Here is a 21,965-nt window from a genome sequence, read left to right on the forward strand (position 1 = left end):
ACCCTCATCTGGGTTAAGGCTGGTAGTCTCAGCAGAAATTAGGGGAAAACACTGAGATCTGGTCTGGTGGAACATCTATACTTTGTCACTACCACTCCTAACTCCTAGGGTTTTTTTGTTTGGTTGGTTGTTTTTTGTTTTTTGTTTTTAATTGTTTAAGTAGGTTCCATGCCCAATGTGAGGCTTGAACTCACAACCCTCAAATCAAGAGTTGCCTGTTCCATCACTGAGCCAGCCAGGTGTCCCCAACTCCTAGTTTTCTTTCTTCAATATTATCTGAGGAGAGAAAATAAGATCTTAATGACCAACCAAACATTCTCACTTCTGAAGAAGTTACAGAAACAGTACCAAAGCCTGGCTACAATTTCCCTAGACCTCTAATTTTTTCCACTCCCCCCCCCCGAATTACATGAATAGCATTTAACTCAATTTTAGATAGATGCCTATGGAGGCAAATCATTGGCAAAGAACCTTCAGAAAAGGGCTCTGCTTTTAATTAGATATTTCAATGGATTTCTGCTTATAATTGCATATGCAAAATTTAATGATGAACACACTTGGGAATTGAAGCCCTTAATAGACGTTATGTGAGGTGATTTTTGGTACATAAAACCAGAATTTCAAAGAGGACCCACACACACCACTTAGGAGTATTAGGGGAGGGAAAGTATAAAGTAGGTTTCTACTTCAGATATCAAAGAATTTAAAGATAGAAGGTATCTGTAGGTTTGTCAAGCACTTATTGAATATCTAGTATGTCAGTCATTCAGCTACATACTGGGGATGCTTAGATGAATAAAACATGGCCTCACTTGTTTGTGATAGCTCAAGGTTAAGTGGGGACAGGGACAAATCTGTAAATAAATCACTGCATACAGTGTGGCAATTGTCATGACAAAGTGGCATTAGAAACAGCTATTGAAGCAGCTACTGGGAGCTTTGAAATTAAAAAAAAATACTGGAATTTAAAGGAATTAATATGCCAAAAATTAATAATTGCATTTTCTCTTAAATTATACAAGAATTTTCTAGGGAATGAAGCAGGAATGGGCATTTCACATAAAGGAAATCACATGTACAAACTCTACATGGGTTCAAGCAACAATGAGAAGTCCAGTGTGGTATAAGGTACATGAGGCCTGGGGACCTGTGATAGATGGTATAGCACCAAAATATGTTAAAACCAGATTGTCAATTTGCAATTTAGAAGTAATTTACAGGGAATGAGGAGTCAAAGTAGGTTTCTCTTTTCAGTAAGACATTGCTATAATCCAATTTATGTTTTAGGAAGATAATCATAGGACTTAGAGATGGAGGGGGACAGGAAAGGACATTGGCTAGAAAAAGACTTTTTTTGCAACTGGTCAAGGGTTGCCAAATTAAGCAAATGAAAATATAAGATACAAGTTGAATTGAATTTCACTTGAACAGTAGATTTTTCCATATTATAAGTATGTCCCATGCAATATTTGGGGACATACTTATACTAAAAATGATTTATTGCTTATCTGAAATTTAGATTTAACTCAATATCCTGTAATTTATCTGCTAATTCTAACACAGTCCAAGACAGAATAAGATCCTTAAGAAAGGTACTGGAAAAAGACCTTTAACAGAAATGAAAAGATAAAAAATAAATTAAAAAATAAAAGTGTTGGTGAGGATGTGGAGAAAGAACACTGGTGCACTATTGGTGGGAATGTAAATTATGGCAACTACCATGGAAAACAGTATGGAGTTTCCTTCAAAAATTAAAAATAGAACTACCCTACAACCCAGCAATTGCACTACTCGGTATTTACCCAAGAGATACAAAAATTCTGATTTGAAGAGATACATACACCCCAATGTTTATAGCAGATTATCTGCAATAGCCAAATTTTGGAAAGAGCCCACGTGTCCATCAACTGATGAATGGATAAAGATGTGGTATAGATATATATAGATATAGATATAGATGAATATTACTCAGCTATAAGAATGAGATCTTGCCATTTGCAACCACATGGATGGACCCAGGGGGTATTACACTAAGAAAAATAAGTGGCCCCTGGGTGGCTCAGTCAGTTGAGCATCCAACTCTTGTCTTTGGCTCAGGTCATGATCTCAGGGTCATGAGATAGAGCCCCAAGTCTGGCTCTGTGTTTAGCCCAGAGTCTGCTTGAGATCCTCTCCCTCTGACCCTCCCCCCACTCGTGCTCCCTCTCTTTCTCTCTCTCTCTCAAATAAATAAATAAAATTAATCTTTAAAAAAAAGTCAGAGAAAGACAAGTACCATATGATTTTACTTATATGTGTAATCTAAACAAAACAAAAGAACAAACAAACAAAACAGAAACAGACTTAGAGAGAACAAACAGATGGCTACCAGAGGGGTAGTGGGATGGGCAAAATAGGTGAAAGGAATTAAAAGGTACAAAGTTCCACTTATTAAATAAATAAGTCATAGAGATGAAAGATACAGCATAGAGAATACAGTTGATAAAATTGTAATAATGTTATATGGTGACAGACGGTAGCTACACTTATTTTGGTGAGCATTGCATAATGTATAGAATTGTTGAATCACTATGTTGTGCACCTAAAACTAATATAACATTGTATGCCAACTACACTTAAATAATAAAAATTTAAAAAGAAAGTTACTGGAGTGCACAGATTCAAGAGATAACAAAGAGATAGAACTGGCTGGACTTAGTGACCAGTTAAATATTAGAGGTCAAGGAGAAGGAGCCCTGGTGAGTCCCAGGTTTCTAGCCCAAGAGACCTATTTAGGAATGGAATAAGTACGCTGATATAGAAACAGAATTCAGATTTGCACATGTTAGGTTTAAACTGCCAGGAAATGTCCTAAGACCTTATCTTTCTTACATTATAAGTAATAAAATACTATTCCTTTTATTAGGAGATGTGATAGGATATGTTTAGTGATGTTTCTAGAAATTCTCAGAGGAGTTTGGGGCAATGAATGGTTAGAAAGGAGCCATTTGCACAGTAAGAACATTTTTTTCCTTAGATATACTTAATTTGAATGCTTTTGAGGGAGGCAATGGAGATCATTGGCCCAACCACAGCAAAAGTATTAATGGCTTATTTTTCATGTTGTTTTATTGGTCTTACCTGGAAAATACCACCACCAACAAAACATCTGAAGAATACCGTCATTCTCAATTATTTTTAAAGTTTGTGTTCACTCATTAAATACAAAAGCTTAGGGAATAGTCTTAAAACTTCTACATCTAATGGCTTGACTTAATTTAGCCTATTTTCCCTTCCTAAGGAGACTCCCAACCTCTTCCTCTTATCCATCTTTCTCAGTTTACCCATGAGGCTTTTATGGACCCTTCCCAGAAGAAGTAGAAATTAATAGGATGCAATACAACAGGGGTATCTGAAAGACAAAACTTTGTAGATGCCAGAACCAAAATAAAAAACATTCCAACCAATTTTATTATATAATAGAAATAACTTTTAACCAGAGAATTGCTCCTAAAATTATGAATTCCCTGAATACTTCTTATTCGACAAGAATTACCATCTTGTATTTTTATTTTTTTAAATTAAGTATCTATTAAGATAAAGCATTAGCTCAAAGCAAATGACTGACAGCACCTGGGGCTGGGATTTATCATACTTACATAGGTAAACATAAGGCTGGTCAGTGGATATCACTTACCACATACTGGAGATAAGCATGTCTACTCACTTGTTATGTAGGTAATGCCAATTACATTAGATCATTAGCATTTTCAACAGGGATATGTTGGTTCATAAACCCCAGGATTAACCAAAATGCTCATATCATATAAATGGAGAGAGGATTCCATTAAGAACATACTTTTATTACAGTGGTGTTTCTTATAATGAGCTTGGGTCTTCATAAATGTCTGTGCCCTCATTTAAACAATTAGCACAGACTTAAAGTTCATCACTTGAACTTGAACATTAAAAAAAAAACACATTTATACACCACATTACTCAGATTTATTTCTGAATGTACAATACTGGGAAAGCAATTGCTGCTTATTTTTATTTAATTAACAATGAAGGATAAATGACATCAGCAAAGAAATATCAGCCAAAGGGGACCAAGTGTGTTTGTTACAGATCACCTCATTAGCTTGTTTCCAAAATATGTTCACTGGAGTGAAAAGCAATCATGTGACTAGGTGGGTGACAAACATCTGTTGTATAACTCCAATAGGGCTACTGGGAGTAAGGATAAATTGTGTTCTTTTTTTAATCAGGTTAAGTGGAAATTGAGAGATAGTATATCATTTGTGGTCTTGTCTCAGGCTGCCGTTTCTTCTAAAATAATAATAATAATAACAACAACAACTTAGAAGGTAAGGGTTGCCAATTAAAGTTTTATGCCCTTTTTGTAAGTAAATGATTTCCATCTGCTTTGTAATGAGTACAAATGTTGTAGCTGCAAATTGTCAAAAGAGCAACTATCCCTGTTGTTGAAAAAACACACCAGGGACTGAATGTACTTGTTATCTCTAAATGAAAGATTCCAATAATTTTATAAGATAGATTCTTTGTACAAAATATCAGCTTAATTGTCAAAGCTATTAGTAAATCATGAAGATAAAAAGAGTTGAGCACACAGTTTTCACATTGATCTCAAAATTCACATCTCAGGGAGACTATAGTTACTGGAAAGAATTTCAAATAGTTAACTATGTCAATGATAAGTTATTTATGTTATTATATGATGCCACAATAGAGCACATTTTTATGATAAAAAAATTGATTCCTCATTAAGTTACCTTGATAATTTAACAAACAAGGTGGTAAATCACACATACAAATACACACACACATTTTGTGTGTATGTGAGAATGAATAAATGAATATAGTTTTAGATAGATAAAAATTTCCATTGTTTTAGAGAGAAAAAAACATTTCCCTTTGTTGTGATCTATTGGTAAACCATCCACTTAATCATCGCTCTAAGAATATATTGTACATGGCAGGGTACCATTCCTTTGAGAGACTAGATTATATAATTCCAAATGATCAGAAAACAACACTGATAGAGGTTTTCTCTGTTTTCCTTTTCTGTGTGTCAGTGTCATTCTGCTAATATGTGGAAAACTTGGTACTGGTAGATCATTTAGCAGGTGAAAGGACTCTCTTAACTTCAATGCATTATGAAACTAGGTTCTTATTTTTATATTTTTGGTCATACAACTAACTCTAACAGAATGTCTTGGAATATTTTGTCCTTAAGTGTAAACAAAATATACTATGATTTTATAATTGTGAAAGTGATCCAGAAAAAATTATTGTTCACTTTAGAATATAGCAATGATCATATATTTAATACCTATAGTATAGCCACGTTCCTTCCAAATTTCCAAGTTATGTATTAGTAGTGAACTCTCCTTCTACCTTCTGCCTTCCTTACTGAACAAATACTGAAAGCCTAGTACCCCACCTGCTCAACCATTTCTTTGTCCTCTTTGCCACTCTCTCAAGTAGATTCTGAGACATTTTCATAAAACACAACTTAAAATATGTCCTACATTTTGTGTGTGTGTGTGTGTGTGTGTGTGTGTGTGTGTGTGTGTGAATCACATTTATACCCATATGAAAATGACTTCCTGGTATGTTCTTGTTTATGTTCATTTTCCTAGCTTGAATTGATAAATATTTCATGAATTTTACCTGGATTTATTATACACAAAATAATCCAACCAGTATTTGTTTAATATCTTTGATTTGTCCTTCATTAGGGTTAGTACCATAAGGGAGTTCTTAGATAGGTTGACTCTTTAAATGGTGTCTTCAGAGTAGACTTCATTGAGAAGGTAAATTTTAGCAAAAATTTGAAGTAATGAGATCAGCCTTGCAGTTATCTGTGGGAATAGCATTATAGGTACAGGAAACAAGTGGTGCAAAAATGTGAGTGACTAATTTGAGATAGCAGGAAGATCAGTGTGGCTGGAGTAGAGAAAGAAGGGAGAGTGTAATAGGTGATAAAGTCAGAGAGTTAACAAAGGTTGAACTTGTGTAGGGCTTTGTAAGTTATTTGTCCCATAGCTGCAAGTAAAGAAGCTTAAGGTATGAAAACAGACCAAATCAGTTTAGATCACTGTATCCAGAGAGAAGCAACATACTGATCAGCTTATACTACCTCATGATTTCCCCTTGAATGTATGGATGGAGGGGCACCTGGCTGGCTCAGTCAGTGGAACATGTGACTCTTAATCTCAGGGTTGTGAGTTTGAGCCCTACATTGGGCATAGAGTTTACTTAAAAAAAATTAAATGTGTGTGTGTGTGTGTGTGTGTGTGTGTGTGTGTGTGCATGGAGCCAGCTTCCTAAGAACCACATGAATCCCCAGACAATTGAAAAAGGATGATAGACACTGCTAAAACAATCATAAATGTCCACTAAATATTGGGAGATTTAAAAATATTTGTGGAAAGAGCTAAGATGCCCTTCAACAGATGAATGGATGAAGAAGATGTGGTCCATATATACAATGGAATATTACTCAGCCATCAGAAAGGCTGAATACCAACCATTTGCATTGACATGGATGGAACTGGAGGGGGTTATGCTAGGTGAAATAAGTCAAGCAGAGAAAGACAATTATCATATGGTTACACTTATATGTGGAACATAAGGAATAGCATGGAAGACATTAGGAGAAGGAAGGGAAAAATGAGGGGAGGGAAATCAGAGGGGGAGACAAACCATGAGAGACTATGGACTCCGAGAAACAAACTAAGGGTTTCAGAGGGGTGGGGGGTGGGGGGATGGGTTAGCCCAGTGATGGGTATTAAGGAGGGCATGTACTGCAATGAGCACTGGGTGTTATACACAAACAATGAATCATGGAACACTACATAAAAAACTAATGATGTAAAGTATGGTGATTCACATAACATAATAAAATTAAATTAAAAAAAACTAATGAAGTACTATGTGGTGACTAACATAATAAAAAATAAAAAATAAAGTTAAAATATTTACAAGATATAGTTGAAAAACAATTAAAAAATTAAGATTCTTTTACCTATCAAAAGAAGCTCCACACATCAGCTTTTGCTTCGTGTTTACTGTCAAATGGACCAATCTTTAATGGAGAAATATCTTTCTTTAACCATAAAATTACTCTTTCAAAGACAGTGGTGTGACTATTTTCTTGATAGTCATTTATATGCCTTCTCTAGATTCACTGATCAAATAATTATGTTCAGCTAGATAATTGATTGTTGAAGAAATGATGTTTTATTCTACAAGTCCATAATCAAATAATGTGATTTTTTTTTTTACTCTTTTGGTGAAATGACAAGAGACACTCCGAAAATTAGGATTTTTTTGACTATTAAAATATATCAACCCTTACTGAAAATGTAGAGACCTAGTATTTTAATTTTCTTACAAATCAGCTCCAGTAAACAGCAGCAAAGGAGAAATAGGGCATGTATATCATAGTCTAGTTAAGGAAAATAGTAAAAAATGCAAGAAACTACTACAAAACAACAAAAAATAAATGTTAGTACAATTGAGTAGAATATAAGCAATGGTGGGATCATAATGCCAATCAGGCTTCATGTTTGTCACATAGATTTGTTTGCCTTCTCCCAATTATAGTTTCCACTTAAATCAGAGCTCATACAATGTAAGTAGTATACGAGAAAAATATAATTATTGATTGTGCTTATTTTCACTTTGAAGACCAAATCCTTTTGATTTAAGGGTTAAAATCATCTAAATTTGGAGTGCTTCTATCACTTGCTTGGAAATCACTGCACAGTCAATGAACAGGAAAGGAATGGCTCTCATGTAGATTTGTCTTCAACGAAGACATAAATATATGTCACTGACAAAGTTAACTCTTCTTTGTATGACCTGCCTTATTTTGATTTATACACTTGTAGAAGAAAAATAAATGAGATTTTAAGGCCTCAGAAATCCAGGAAAGGTCAGCCAGCCCCAAATGTTGGTTCATTTGTCTTCTGCTGCATGTTTATAAATCAAGAAAGGTTATTAGGCACTTAAGATGGTAAGTGGGTGAGTAATGGACAAAAAAACAAAAATAACAAATGATCACTGAACTTCTCAAGTAAACTTGAATAATTATATTACAACTGTCAATCCAATATCTAGCTTTATTGTGGGATTACCTTTGGAAAAAAATGTCCCAATGCTAAATGCCCAGTTTTTGATTATTCACACAAAATGTGGGTCATGACACAAATGAAAATCTAGGAGTTTATATTATGTGCTGCATCTTTTACCTTCTGATTTTCCCACACCATGTTAGGTCATGGTTTCATCTAGCTGAGCTCTGTTCTCTTTTCTAGCTTTTACCCTTCTTGAAAAAAATACACACACACACACACACACACACACACACACACACATGCTCACACCATTCACTTGAGATTCTGTTTGCATGGCATTTTATTCTCCAAATGACATATGCAAATATTTTTTGATGAATTTACTTGCATATTCAGTTATAAAAAGATCAGTTCAGTAAAAAAACATAGAAAATTTGGTAAATTAATTTTTCTGACAGTTATATTGAGCTGAAAAAATGTGCTTGGCCCACAAGTTGGGTCAAAATTATTGAACCAATTGTTCACAGAGACATAGTTTCATTAAGTTTTATGTTAAAAAAATACAACAAAATGCTGTTTCTGTTCTAAACAATATAAAAATGTTTTTAGTACTTTATTACCTTTTTACAGCTTTAACATATAACTATGCAAATTATATTCATATTTAAAAGAAGGTAGGGATATTACTGATAGAAGTCTGGGTAAAATGATGAATATGATATATTATTATCTTATTTTTAAATCTTCCATACTGGTTAATTTATCTTCTTTAATAACAGAAGCAAGTATTCATTATAAATTTGATAGGAGAATCCATTTTTAATAGTTGCCTCTGTGAAAGTCTGGGCCCCTTTGTTTTAAATGATTAATGTGATTCATATAAAAAGATGATGTTGAAGCACATGGATTTAAGTATATCTTATCTGACTGTAGCATTTTGGGAACTGAATTGAAATAAGGATCCTGTTAATTTTATGCATGTGAAATAAAACAATATTTTATGGATTTGTGAAATGTATCATGTTTATCTAATGTATATCCATTGCTTGCTTTAAGACATCTGGACTCTGATTGGAATGAACAAAATTCTGTTTGCAATTTGTTCCACTTAGAAATACTGTGTTTCTGTTGATATTTCTATTGAGACGTTTTTGCCTAGATTGGTGGAAGAAGTGGAAAGAAGCAGTTATGCTTTGTGACAACCTGAAACCAAATAGATGTGATTTAAAATGATCACTGATATCACTTATTTCTAACATAAATTTTAGTAACTTGTCTATAAATTTAAAATGAAATATTTGAGATTAAATCAGTTATCAAAAACCTCCCAACAAATAAAAGTCCAAGACCAGAGAGTTTCACTGATGAATTTTAACAAACATTCAAAGGAGAATTAATGCCAATCCATATCAAACTTTTCCAAAAATCAGGGCACCTGGGTGGTTCAGTTGGTTAAGCATCTGCTTTCAGCTCAGATCATGATCCCAGGACCCTGGAATCAAGCCCAGAGTCAAGATCCCTACTCAGTGGGGAGTCTTTCTCCCTCTGCCTCTCCCCCTGGCTTGTGCTCTCTCTCCCACTCACTCTCTCAAATAAATAAATAAATAAAATATTTTTAAAAACTTCCAAAATTTGAAGAGGAGGAAACTATCTCAAACTCATTTTACGAGGCCAACATTGTCCTGATACCAAAGCCAGGAAAGGACACTCTAAGAAAAGAAAAAATATAGACCAATATCCCTGATGAATACAGATGCAAAAATTATCAACAAAATATTAGCAAACCAGTTTCAACAGCACATTAAGAGGATTATACACTATGATCAAGCAGGATTTAACCCTGGGATGGTTCAACATACACAAATCAATAAATGTAATACAGCACATTAATAGAATTAAAGACAAAAACCATATGATCATTTCAATAGATGCAGAAAAAGCATTTGACAAAGTACAACATCCTGTCATAAAAAAAAAAAAACACTCAACAAATTTAGTATTGAATGAACATACCTCAGCATAATGAAGACTATATATGACAAGCCCACAGCTAATATCACATTCAATAGTTATAGTTTGGAACATTTTCCTCTAAGATCAGGAATAGGGCAAGCATGCCCACTATCACCACTCCTATTCAACATAGGACTAGAAATTGTAGCCAAAGCAGTCAAGCATGAAAAATAAACAAAAGGCATATAAATCAGAAAAGAAAAAGTAAAATTTCATTGTTTGCAGGTGGCATGACATACATAGAAACCCCAAAAAACCACCAAAACCTTCAGGAAGGTTGTAGGGTACAAAATCAACATACAAAAATCATTTGTATTTCTATACACTAACAATAAAATATCTGAAAAAATAAAGAAACAATTCCATTCACAATAGCATCAAAAACAATAAAATACTTAAGAAAAAATTCAGCCAGGAGTACCTGGGTGGCTCAGTTAGTTAAGCATCTGCTTTCAGCTTGGGTCATGATCTCTAGGTCCTGAGATGGAAACCCACATCAGGCTTCCTGCTCAGCAAAGAATCTGTTTCTATCTATCTATCTATCTATCTATCTATCTATCTATCTATCTATCTATCTATCATCTATCTATCTATCTATCTATCATCTATCTATCATCTATCATCTATCTATCTATCTATCTATATCATCTATTTATCATCCATCTATCTATCATCTATCTATCTATCATCTATCTATCATCTATCATCTATCTATCATCTATCATCTATCTATCTATCTATCTATCTATCTATCTATCTATCTATCTGTCATCTATCTCTGTATCTTTCTCTCTCTATCTATCTCTCGCTCTCTCTCTCCCCCTCTGGCCTTCCCCCTGCTTATTCTCTCTCTCTCAAATAAATAAATAAAATCTTTAAAGAAAAGAATAAATTCAACCAAAGAGGAAAAATATGTACATTGAAAACTACCAGACTCATAAATGAAATTGAAAAAGACACAAAAAATAGAAAGATGTTCCACGTTCATGTATCAAGAAAATTAATATTATTTGTTAAATGTAAGCTCTATGCCCAATTTTGACCCTGAACTAATGACCCTGAGATCAAGAGTCGCATGTTCTACTGACCAAGACAGGCAGGCATCCCAGGAAAATTAATATTGCTAAAAGTGCCCAGGGGTGCCTAAGTGGCTCAATCGGTTAAGCATCCAACTTTTGATTTCAGTTCAGGTCATGATCTCAGGGTCATGAGATTGAGCTCTGTGTCAGACTCTGCCCTGGGCACAGAGCCTGCTTAAGATTCTCTCTCTCCTTCACCCTCTCCCTCTTCCCCTGCTTGCTCTATCACTCTCTCTCTCTGCCTCTCAAATAGATAAAATAAATCTTTTTTTTAATTTTATTATGTTGTTAGTCACCATACAATACATCATTAAATTTAATGGGGTGATCCACGTTCCATTGTTTTCGTATAACACCCAGTGCTCCATGCAGTACATGCCCCCCTAAATATCCATCACTGGGTTAACCAATCTCCCCTCCACCGTCCCCTCTAAAACCCTGTTTGTTTCTCAGAGTCCATAGTCTCTCATGGTTCATCTCCCCTCCAATTCCCCCCCCTTCATTGTGTCTTTCCGTCTCCTAATGTCTTCCATGCTATTCCTTATGTACCACGAATAAGTGAAACCATATGATAATTGACTTTCTCTGCTTGACTTATTTCACTTAGCATAATTTCCTCCAGTCCCATCCATGCTGATGTAAAAGTTGGGTATTCATCCTTTCTGATGGCTGAGTCATATTCCATTGTATATATGGACCACATCTTCGTTATCCATTCCTCTGTTGAAGGGCATCTTGGCTCTTTCCACAGTTTGGCTATTGCAGACACTGCTGCTATGAACATTGGGGTGCATATGGCCCTTCTTTTCACTACATCTGTGTCTTTGGGGTAAATACCCAGGAGTGCAATTACTGGGTCATAAGGTAGCTCTATTTTTAACCTTTTGAGAAACCTCTACACAGTTTTCCAAAGTGGCTATACCAAACTCCATTCCCACCAACAGTTTAAGAGGGTTTCCCTTTCTCCACAACCTCTCCAACATTTGCTGTTTCTTTCCCTGTCCATTTTTGCCATTCTAACTCGTGTAAGGTGGTATCTCAATGTGGTTTCGATTGGAATTTCCCTGATTGCTAATGATGATGAACATTTTTTCATGTGTCAGTTAGCCATTTGAATGTTTTCTTCAGAAAAGTGTCTGTTCATATCTTCTGCCCATTTTTTGACTTGATTATTTGTTTTTTGGGCGTTGAGATTCAGATCTTTATAGATCTTGGATACCAGCCCTTTATCTGTAGCGTCATTTGCAAAAATTTTCTCCCATTCTGTGGGTTGCCTCTTTGTTTTTTGACTTTTTCCTTTGCTGTGCAGAAGCTTTTTATCTTGATGAAATCCCAAAAGTTCATTTTTGCTTCTATTTCACTAGCTTTTGGAGATGTATCTTGAAAGAAGTTGCTGTGGCCGATGTCAAAGAAGTTACCGCCTATGTTCTCCTCACGGATTTTGATGGATTCCTGTCTCACATTGAGGTCTTTCATCCATTTTGTGTTTATCTCTGTGTATGGTGTTAGAGAATGGTCGAGTTTCATTCTTCTGCATATGGCTGTCTACTTTTCCCAGCACCGTTTATTGAAGAGACTGTCTTTTTTCCATTGCATGTTTTTTCCTGCTTTGTCAAAGATTATTTGACCATAGAGCTGAGGGTCCATATCTGGGTTCTCTATTCTGTTCCATTGCTCTATATGTTGTTTTTGTGCCAGTACCATACTGTCTTGGTGATCACAGCTTTGTAATGTAGCTTGAAATCGGGTAACGTGATGCCCCCAGCTTTGTTTTTCTTTTTCAACATTTCCTTGGCGATTCGGGGTCTTTTCTGATTCCAAACAAATTTTAGGATTGTTTGTTCCAGCACTTTGAAAAATGTTATTGAAATTTTGATTGGGATGGCATTGAAGGCATAGATTGCTCTGGGTAACATAGACATTTTAACAATGTTTATTCTTTCGATCCATGAGCATGGAATATTTTTCCATCTTTTTGTGTCTTCTTCAATTTCTTTCATGAGTGTTCTGTAGTTCCTAGAGTATACGTCCTTTATCCCTTTGGTTAGGTTTATTCCGAGGTATCTTATGGTTTTTGGTGCTATTGTAAATGGAATCGATTCTCTAATTGCTCTTTCTACAGTTGTGTTGTTAGTGTATAAGAAAGCAACTGATTTCTGTGCATTGATTTTGGATCCTGCAACATTACTGAATTGTTATATGAGTTCTAGTAATTTGGGGGTGGAGTCTTTTGGGTTTTCCACATAAAGTATCATGTCATCTGTGAAAAGAGAGAGTTTGACTTCTTCTTTGCCAATTTGAATACCTTTTATATCTTTTTGTTGTCTGATTGCTGTTGTTAGGACTTCTGGTACTATGTTGAACAATAGTGGTGAGAGTGGGCATACTTGACGTGTTCCTGATCTTAAGGGAAAGGCTCTCAGCTTTTCCCCATTGAGGATGATATTCACTGTGGGTTTTTCATAGATGGGTTTTATGAACTTCAGTAATGTTCCCTCTATCCCTATACTCTGAAGAGTTTTAATCAGGAAAGGATGCTCTATTTTGTCAAAAGCTTTTTCTGCATCAATTGAGAGGACCATATGGTTCTTCTCCCTCCTCTTATTAATGTGTTCTATCGGATTGATTGATTTGCAAATGTTGAACCACCCTTGCATCCCGGGGATAAATCCCACTTGGTCGTGGTGGATGATCCTTTTAATGTATTGTTGGATTCTATTAGCTAGGATTTTGTTGAGGATTTTGGAATTTATATTCATCAGGGATATCGGTCTGAAATTCTCCTTTTTGAGGGGGTCTTTGCCTGGTTTTAGGATTAAGGTAATGCTGGCCTCATAGAATGAGTCTGGAAGCTTTCTTTCTGTTTCTATATTTTGTAACAGCTTCAGTAGAATAGGTATTATTTCTTCTTTGAATGTTTGGTACAATTCCCCAGGGAATCCATCAGGCCCTGGACTCTTGTTTTTTGGGAGGTTTTTGATCAATGCTTCAAGTTCGTTACTGGTTCTTTGCCTATTCAGGTTGTCAATTTCTTCCTGTTTCAGTCTTGGCAGCTTATAGGATTCCAGGAAGGCCTCCATTTCATCCAGATTGCTCAGTTTATTGGCATATAGTTGTTGATAATAATTTCTAATGATTGTTTCTATTTCCTTGGTGTTAGTCGTGATCTCTTCCCTTTCATTCATAATTTTATTAATTTGGGTCCTTTCTCTTTTCTTTTGGATAAGTCTGGCCAGTGGTTTATCGATCTTACTAATTATTTCAAAGAACCAACTTCTAGTTTCATTATCTGCTCTACAGTGTTTCTGGTTTCCAATTCATTGATCTCTGCTCTAATCTTAATTATTTCTCTTCTAATATGTGGCTTAGGTATCGTTTGTTGCTTTTTCTCTAGTTCTTTAAGGTGTAGAGTTAGTTGGTGAATTCGGGATTTTTTCTACTTTTTTGAGTGACACTTGAATGGCTATGTATTTCCCCCTTAGGACCGCCTTTGAAGTATCCCATAGGTTTTGGACTGGTGTGTTTTCATTCTTATTGATTTCCATTAATTGTTTAAGTTCTTCTCAGATTTCCTGTTTGACCCAAACATTCTTGAGCAGAGTGGTCTTTAGTTTCCAAGTGTTTGAATTTCTGCCAATTTTTTTCTTCTGATTGTGTTCCAGTTTTAAAGCATTATGGTCTGAGAATATGCAGGGAATAATCTCAATCTTTTAGTATTGGTTGAGACCTGATTTGTGACCCAGTATGTGGTCTATTCTGGAGAAAGTTCTGTGTGCGCTCGGGAAGAATGAGTATTCTGTTGTTTTAGGGTGGAATGATCTGTATATATCTATGAGGTCCATCTGGTCCAGTCTGTCATTCAAAGCTCTTGTTTCTTTGTTGATTTTCTGCTTAGATGATCTGTCTATTGCTGAAAGTCGAGTATTGAGGTCTCCTACAATTAACGTATTGTTATCAATAGGACTCTTTATTTTGGTTACCAATTGGCTTATGTAGATGGCTGCTCCCATTTTGGGGGCATAGATATTTACAATTGTTAGATCTTCTTTTTGGATAGACCCTTTAAGAATGATTTAGTGTCCTTCTGTGTCTCTAACTACAGACTTTAGTTTAAAATCTAATTTGTCTGATATAAGAATTGCTAACCCAGTTTTCTTTTGAGGTCCATAAGCATGGAGGATGGATCTCCATCCATTCACTTTCAGTCTGGATGTATCTTTACATTCAAAATGAGTCTCTTGTAGACAGCATATGGTTGGGTCCTATCTTTTTATCCAATCTGCAACCCTGTCCCATTTTATGAGAGCATTTAGGCCATTCACGTTGAGAGTGATTATTGAAAGATATGAATTAATTGTCATCATGTTGCCTGTGAGACGTTGTTTTTATAGATTGTCTCTGTAAATTTCTGTTGTATATCAGTCTTGGTGTCTTTCTCCTTTTATAGGACCCCCCTTAATATTTCTTGCAGGGCCCGCTTAGTGGTCACATATTCTTTCAATTTCTGCATCTCTCCATCTATTCTCAATGACAGCCTTGCCGGATAAAGTATTCTTGGTTGCATGTTCTTCTTGTTTAGTACCCTGAATATGTTTTTCCAGGCCTTTCTGGCTTGCCAGGTCTCTGTGGATAGGACTTACATAATTCTGATGTCCCTCCCTCTGTATGTAACTAATCTCTTCCACCTAACTACCTTTAGTATGGTTTCCTTGGTTCTAAGATTTGTGAGTTTTACTATTACATGCCGGGGTGTTGGCCTGTTTTCCTTGATCTTGGGAGGGGTCTTCTCTGCCTCTAGGACACGAATCTTTGTTTCATTCCCAAGATTAGGGAAGTTCTCAACTACGATTTGCTCAAATATATCTTCTCGTGCTCTCTCTCTCTCCACTCCCTCTGAGATTCCAATAATTCTGACATTGGAATGCTTCATGGTGTCACTTATTTCTCTGATTCTCTTTTCATGGATTCTGAGTTGTTTTTCCCTAGCCGTCTCTTTTCCCTTTTTATCTATTAAATTGTCTTCCAGGTCGCTTATTCATTCTTCTGCCTCACTTGCCCTAGCTGTTAGATTATCTAGATTAGATTGGATCTCATTGATAGCATTTTTAAGTTCTGCCAATTGAGCTTTCATTTCTGCCCTTAGAGACTCTATGTTGCCATTAATTGATTTCTCCATTCTAGCTATTGTCTTCACAGTTGCTAGCTTGCATTCCATCTCTGACATCTTGTTATGTCTGCATCCATTTGTAAATCTGCTGCATAAGTAATAATCTGAGTCTTTTCTATTTTGGGGGTTCCTCCTCCTAGTCATTCTCTTGCTGGGTGGTTGAGGGTATGTATAGAGTCCAAATTATTGACCAGAACCCAAGCAAGATACATCTGTTTTCTAGGGACCTTAGGGTTGCTGGCCTCTTGTTTTCCCAGCCTGTGTTCTGGGGGAGGGGCTTGCTGCACTGTTACTCAGGCAACCCTGTTTGGGCGGAGTTGCCCTTCCCCCTGTGGAGGGGGATGGGCTCAGTGGGAACCAGTTTTTTGGGGCTTTTGTTCTCTGGCGGCTTTCCCTGACAGATTTGCACGTCTCTTCCAAGAGTCAGAGCAGAAGAGACCGTTTCCTCCCCTCTGCCTCAGAGCAGAAAGATCGCAGTCTGTTCTTTCATCAGCTCTTCAGCCCACACTATCTCCATTCCTGTCCATGCTGCTATAAACTGAAAATCTTGGATTGTGCGCCCCTCTGCAGCACCCCCATTCCTGCCTCCAGGTCAGGCATGTCTCTGACCTTTGTGCTTCTAAAACCACCACCTGCTCCCAGTTCACAAGTGCGACCCCACCATTCTAGGTTTCTGTCCTGGGGGCTGCCCTGAAGTCCTTTACCCCGCGGCTACTGGCCTGAGAGTCTGTACCCCGTCTCCAGCGCATGAGGCTGTCGCTCATGGGCGGTGTAGGATCCTCACGGCCAGCCTCCCTCCCACTCCTGTTTATCCTCTGATATCTGCCTGTGGAATCACGGCTCCCTGCTTCATACCTCGAAACCAACTGCCTGCGATTTTCCATTTGTAGAGATCGATATCTTCTTACATTTCAGGCTGACTTCATGGGTGTTCAAAGCGTTCTGGTAGATATCCAGCTCAATTCTGGGGACCTGTTGGAATAGGGTCCCCTACTCCTCTGCCATCTTTTCTCTGAATCCTAAAATAAATCTTTTAAAAACTAAAAGTAAAAATAAAGTGTCCATAGTACTTAAAGCCATTTATAGATTTAATGTAATTTCTATCAAAATTCCAGTGACATTTTCACAGAAAAAGAAAAAATAATTCTAAAATTTGTATGGAACCACAAATGACTCTGAACAGCCAAAACAATCCTAAGAAAGGAGAACAAGGTAAAGGCATCATATTTCTTGATTTCATATTATATTACAAAGCTATAGTAATCAAAGCAGTACAGTATTGGCATTAAAAACAGACACAAAGACCAGTAGAACAGAACAGAGAGCCTCCAAATAAACCTTCATATAGAGGGTCAACTAATATTTGAGAAGGGAGCCAACTAATAATTAACAAGGAAGCCAATATTTGACTCAGTGGAGAAAGGATAGTCTCTTCAATAAATGATGTTTGAGAGAGTGGTTAACCACATACAGAAGAATTAAATTGGACCCCTATCACATACCATCCACAAAAATTAATTCACAGTGTATTAAAGACTTAAACATAAGACCTGAAACTGTAAACTCCTAGAAGGCAACAGAGAAAAAGCTCTTTGACATTGGTCTTGGCAACTTTATTTTTTGATATGACAAGAAAAGCACAAGTAGCAATAGCTAAAATATAGGTAGTCATTCTTTATCTTGTGTATGTGAACAATAGAATGTAACTGCAAATTTAGAGTGAGATGATGTACATATATTTTAAGCAGAAAAAATAATAAATAAGCTTCTAATTTATTGACTTTTTATACAATTCTTTTAGAAAAATAAAACATGCCTACTATACCAAATCAAATAACATGAATAGTATTTTTCCTTCCCACCAACCTGATTCCCTTGGTAGTAAAATGGTAGTCTTGTTTCTTCTTCCATTCCTTCTTTCCCCTAGTTTCATTAGATACATTCAAACATACAAACATAAAGGGATTTTTCTGATATGTTTACTGTCTTTTGCCTAGATTCTTATCATTGTCTCTTAAATGGTCTCATTGCTTCTAATCTGGTTCTGCTCCAGTCACTTTAAATATAAAGAATGAATTTTTAGTTTGACACCAATACCCTTAATGATTCAATCCCTACCTATCCTTCTACTTTCATGTCCTGCCACATGTAATTTGTGCACCATCCACCCATATTTACTTGTATTTCTTCAAAAATGATATTATGGTGGTTTATTTCTGTAGACTTTTATATATCATATTCCTCTTACCTAATATATGTTTTCCTTCTTTGTCTAGGTCAAAGTTACCCTTCATTCAAAACTTATCTTAAAACTCGGGAATTACTTCCTGACTCATTTGTTGTTTTTCCCATACCACACTAGAAACCTGCAGACTTGTTACTCCCCCAGTCACAACTTTGGTCAAACCAGTGTATGTTTTTAAGTTTTTAATTCCAGTTAGTTAATATACAGTGTAATTCAACACCCAGGGCTCATCACAACAACTGCGCTCCTGAATCCCATCATCTATTTCACCCATCCCTCCACCCACCTCCACTCTGTTAACCATCAGTTTGTTCTCCAAAGTTAAGAGTCTGTTTCTCTCTCTCTCTCTCTCTCTCTCTTATTTTTCCAGTTATTTGTAGTGTTTCTTAAATTTCACATATAAGTGAAATCATATGGTATTTATATATATTTCTCCAAAAATATGGAATGTTTCATGAATTTGCTTGTCATCCTTGCACAAGGGCCATGCTAATCTTCTCTGTGTCATTCCAACTTTAGCATATGTGCTTCCAAAGTGAGCACAAACTAGTGTATTTTTAAAGTCTGATGGTTGGGGCACCTGGGTGGCTCAGTCAGTAAAGCATCTGACTCTTGATCTCAGCTCAGGTCTTGATCTCAAGGTCATTGAGTTCAAGTCCCATATTGGGCTCCATGCTGGGCATGAAGCTTACATAAAAAATATAAATTAGTAAAGTCTGATGGTTATATAATACCATTGCTTCACCAATGCACATCTAAGAATGAAACTAATGACTGAGAAATGGAAGATGCTCACTCTCTTCATGTCTTGGTAATGGATTATTTAAACAGTCTGTTGCTTAGATCAATTTCTTATTCTTTTCATTATTCCAAAGAGTTTGGCCTGCCCAGAAGAAAATAAGAAATCAAGAATAAGTCCAATAATTACTAATATTGCACATTTGAGAAAATTGAACACAAAAGATTAAATTCTTCTCTGAGTTACAGAGCTAGTAAGTGACAGAACCAAAATTTCACCTCTAGGAGGACAACTCCAGAACACATGCTCTAAACCTTATAAGATATTGACTTTTACCAAAGAAAAATGGACAATATACACATATTACACTGGAAGTGATCACTAAATTTTATAGTTTCTAAGCTAGGCATGGCTAAAATACCTTTTATTTTAGCAAATATTTTTTAAAAATTGACCATCTATTAAGTGTGAGCTGGCTTAATATTAATCTAAGCCAAATACATTTAAAGTTTTGAATAGTCGAACTTTTTCTAAAAACAGAAACTCTGAAAAAGGTGAAAAAGAAAACTTCCAAGGGCCTGTGAAAACAACACTGACTCTGATATCATATAGGGTCTAAAACCAGGCTTTTCCATTAACTAGCTATGTGGCATTGAGTGTGTACCTTAGCCTTTCCAAGCTACTCTAAAATAGTAATTATAATAGTGCTATTCTTTTCAGTATTATGTGTATGAGAAAGTACCTAGCACCACAATTATTGATCATTATCAATCCCTTCCTTTAAATGTATGCTTTAGTAAGCATCCTTTACCTACTTAAAGTGGCTTCAGCATTTTGTTTTGAGTTATTTTCATGCATAAAAATGTATGTCATTTACAAATTGTCACATCTGGTATTTGACAAATGTTAAGGGACCTCTCAATATTACTTAGCTCATATAAGTTCTATATATGTGGAAAAGAAATTCCATGATATTAAAATAAAGTATTGAAAAATTATATAGTCACTTCAACAGAATTTTACATGATATCCAAAAAAAAAAGATGAAAAAGAAAAGAAATCATGCCTATTCTTTTTATTTTCATTCAGTTCTCTACATTAACATCTACTGGTTGCAGCACCAGTAACTAGCTTGAAGAATACAAATGCTGCTGATCAGATAGTTACCTGTTCTGAAAATTGTACAAAAAAAGGGGGGAAGTGAATGAAATTAGAGCACAAGTAATTTAAGAAAAGAAAGATGTCGCTATACATGGCTATCATGAATTATTAAGAGAAATTGTGATGTTTCCTTCTTTTTCACTTTTGTTTTAGATTCTTACTGGAAGTGCATAAGAACTGTTTTCTAATCACTCTCTCTTTGACTAATGCCAAAGAATCAATAAGCTAAGCATTTGCAGCAAAAATAAATGATTATATCACTTATCTCAGAGTATCAGGGGCTGATGTTTAAAAACAAATACACACACACACACATTGGGCAACTTTGGAATCACCTTTAGATGCTTAAACATCGAGGCAAAACACACATTATGAGTGCAGATGGACTTTATGTGTAATGATCATTACATAGATTAACTAATACAAAGACTTATACAATGAGCTGGATATATGAATATTATTCTATTATGAGAATATTGTGTTCTAACCTTAATGATTAGCAATCACTGGTGGAAAAGATTCCATAAAGAACAACACTTTAAATATTCAAGGATTGTAGTATTGACTATGTATTTCAGTTTTTCAGAAATAAAATCTCTAGAAACTTACTCCTTTTTAAATGAAGCAAGATGACTTTGATTCTTACATGACTGAATGGGCTAAATTAGGGATGTTTGGACATTATATTAGGTAGAAACTTTTTTGGTTGCAAGAGAAGATCTAAATAACACTGTGTCATAAAGGACACAGTTTTCTCAAATAACAAGACGTTTCATATTTTTTTGCTATGGGAGCTGGTTCACTCACTCAATATAGGCAGGCTGGCATTTCTGATTCTATTGTCCTTTCCCACAAGATTGCAAGTTGCCATATTTCCAGACATCCCATTTATATCCTAATCCATCTAAATGCTTATTTTGCCAGAACTCATTACTTGACCCTTAGCTACAAATGAGACTGAATTAAAAAGTATTTAGCTTTTACTTCTTATAAACTGGAAGTAAGTAGGGTATAAACATTTGGGAAATGGGCATTAGTGTTAGCTAACCTACAGTTTCAACCACAGAGGTAAAGTTTTTAATGCAGCTCTATACTGCTAAGAGAAATTATGTTCTACTGGACCTACTTTTCCAATGTAGTTGACACTATGGATAATAGCACATATGTTTTCACAATAAATACCTCAGATCCACTTTAAGAGAGATATTGTATTAGAACACTTGCTTCATCCACTGTGGCAGTTATTTCTGTTCTTGTGTTTAAACTGAGTTTCAACCAACAGTATAAGATGCTTTAAGTATAATCACTTTATGGATAGAGGAAGTGTCATGTTGTTAACTTAGTAAATTCCTTAGAATTGTTGGAATGTTAGTATATATTTCAATTACAATTGATAAATCACATGGAACCTCTGAATAGGACAGATTGTTGAAGTTTCAGTAAATTCCTTTTTTACATTTAAATTTAAAATTTTTTA

At 35.5% G+C, this 21,965-nt stretch overlaps 1 non-coding gene across 1 annotated transcript; it reads right to left on the reverse strand.

The window, feature by feature from the left end:
* Positions 1-19,024: 19,024 nt before the first annotated feature.
* On the reverse strand, positions 19,025-19,131 carry LOC114223774 (U6 spliceosomal RNA). The gene has a single exon (XR_003612240.1). It is a non-coding gene; the product is annotated as a U6 spliceosomal RNA (small nuclear RNA).
* Positions 19,132-21,965: the final 2,834 nt, after the last annotated feature.

This window comes from Eumetopias jubatus, unplaced genomic scaffold, assembly GCF_037043125.1.
Source record: "Eumetopias jubatus isolate StellerSeaLion01/CBP00866 unplaced genomic scaffold, mEumJub1_p1.0 scaffold_11, whole genome shotgun sequence".
NCBI classification, from domain to species: Eukaryota; Metazoa; Chordata; class Mammalia; order Carnivora; family Otariidae; genus Eumetopias; species Eumetopias jubatus.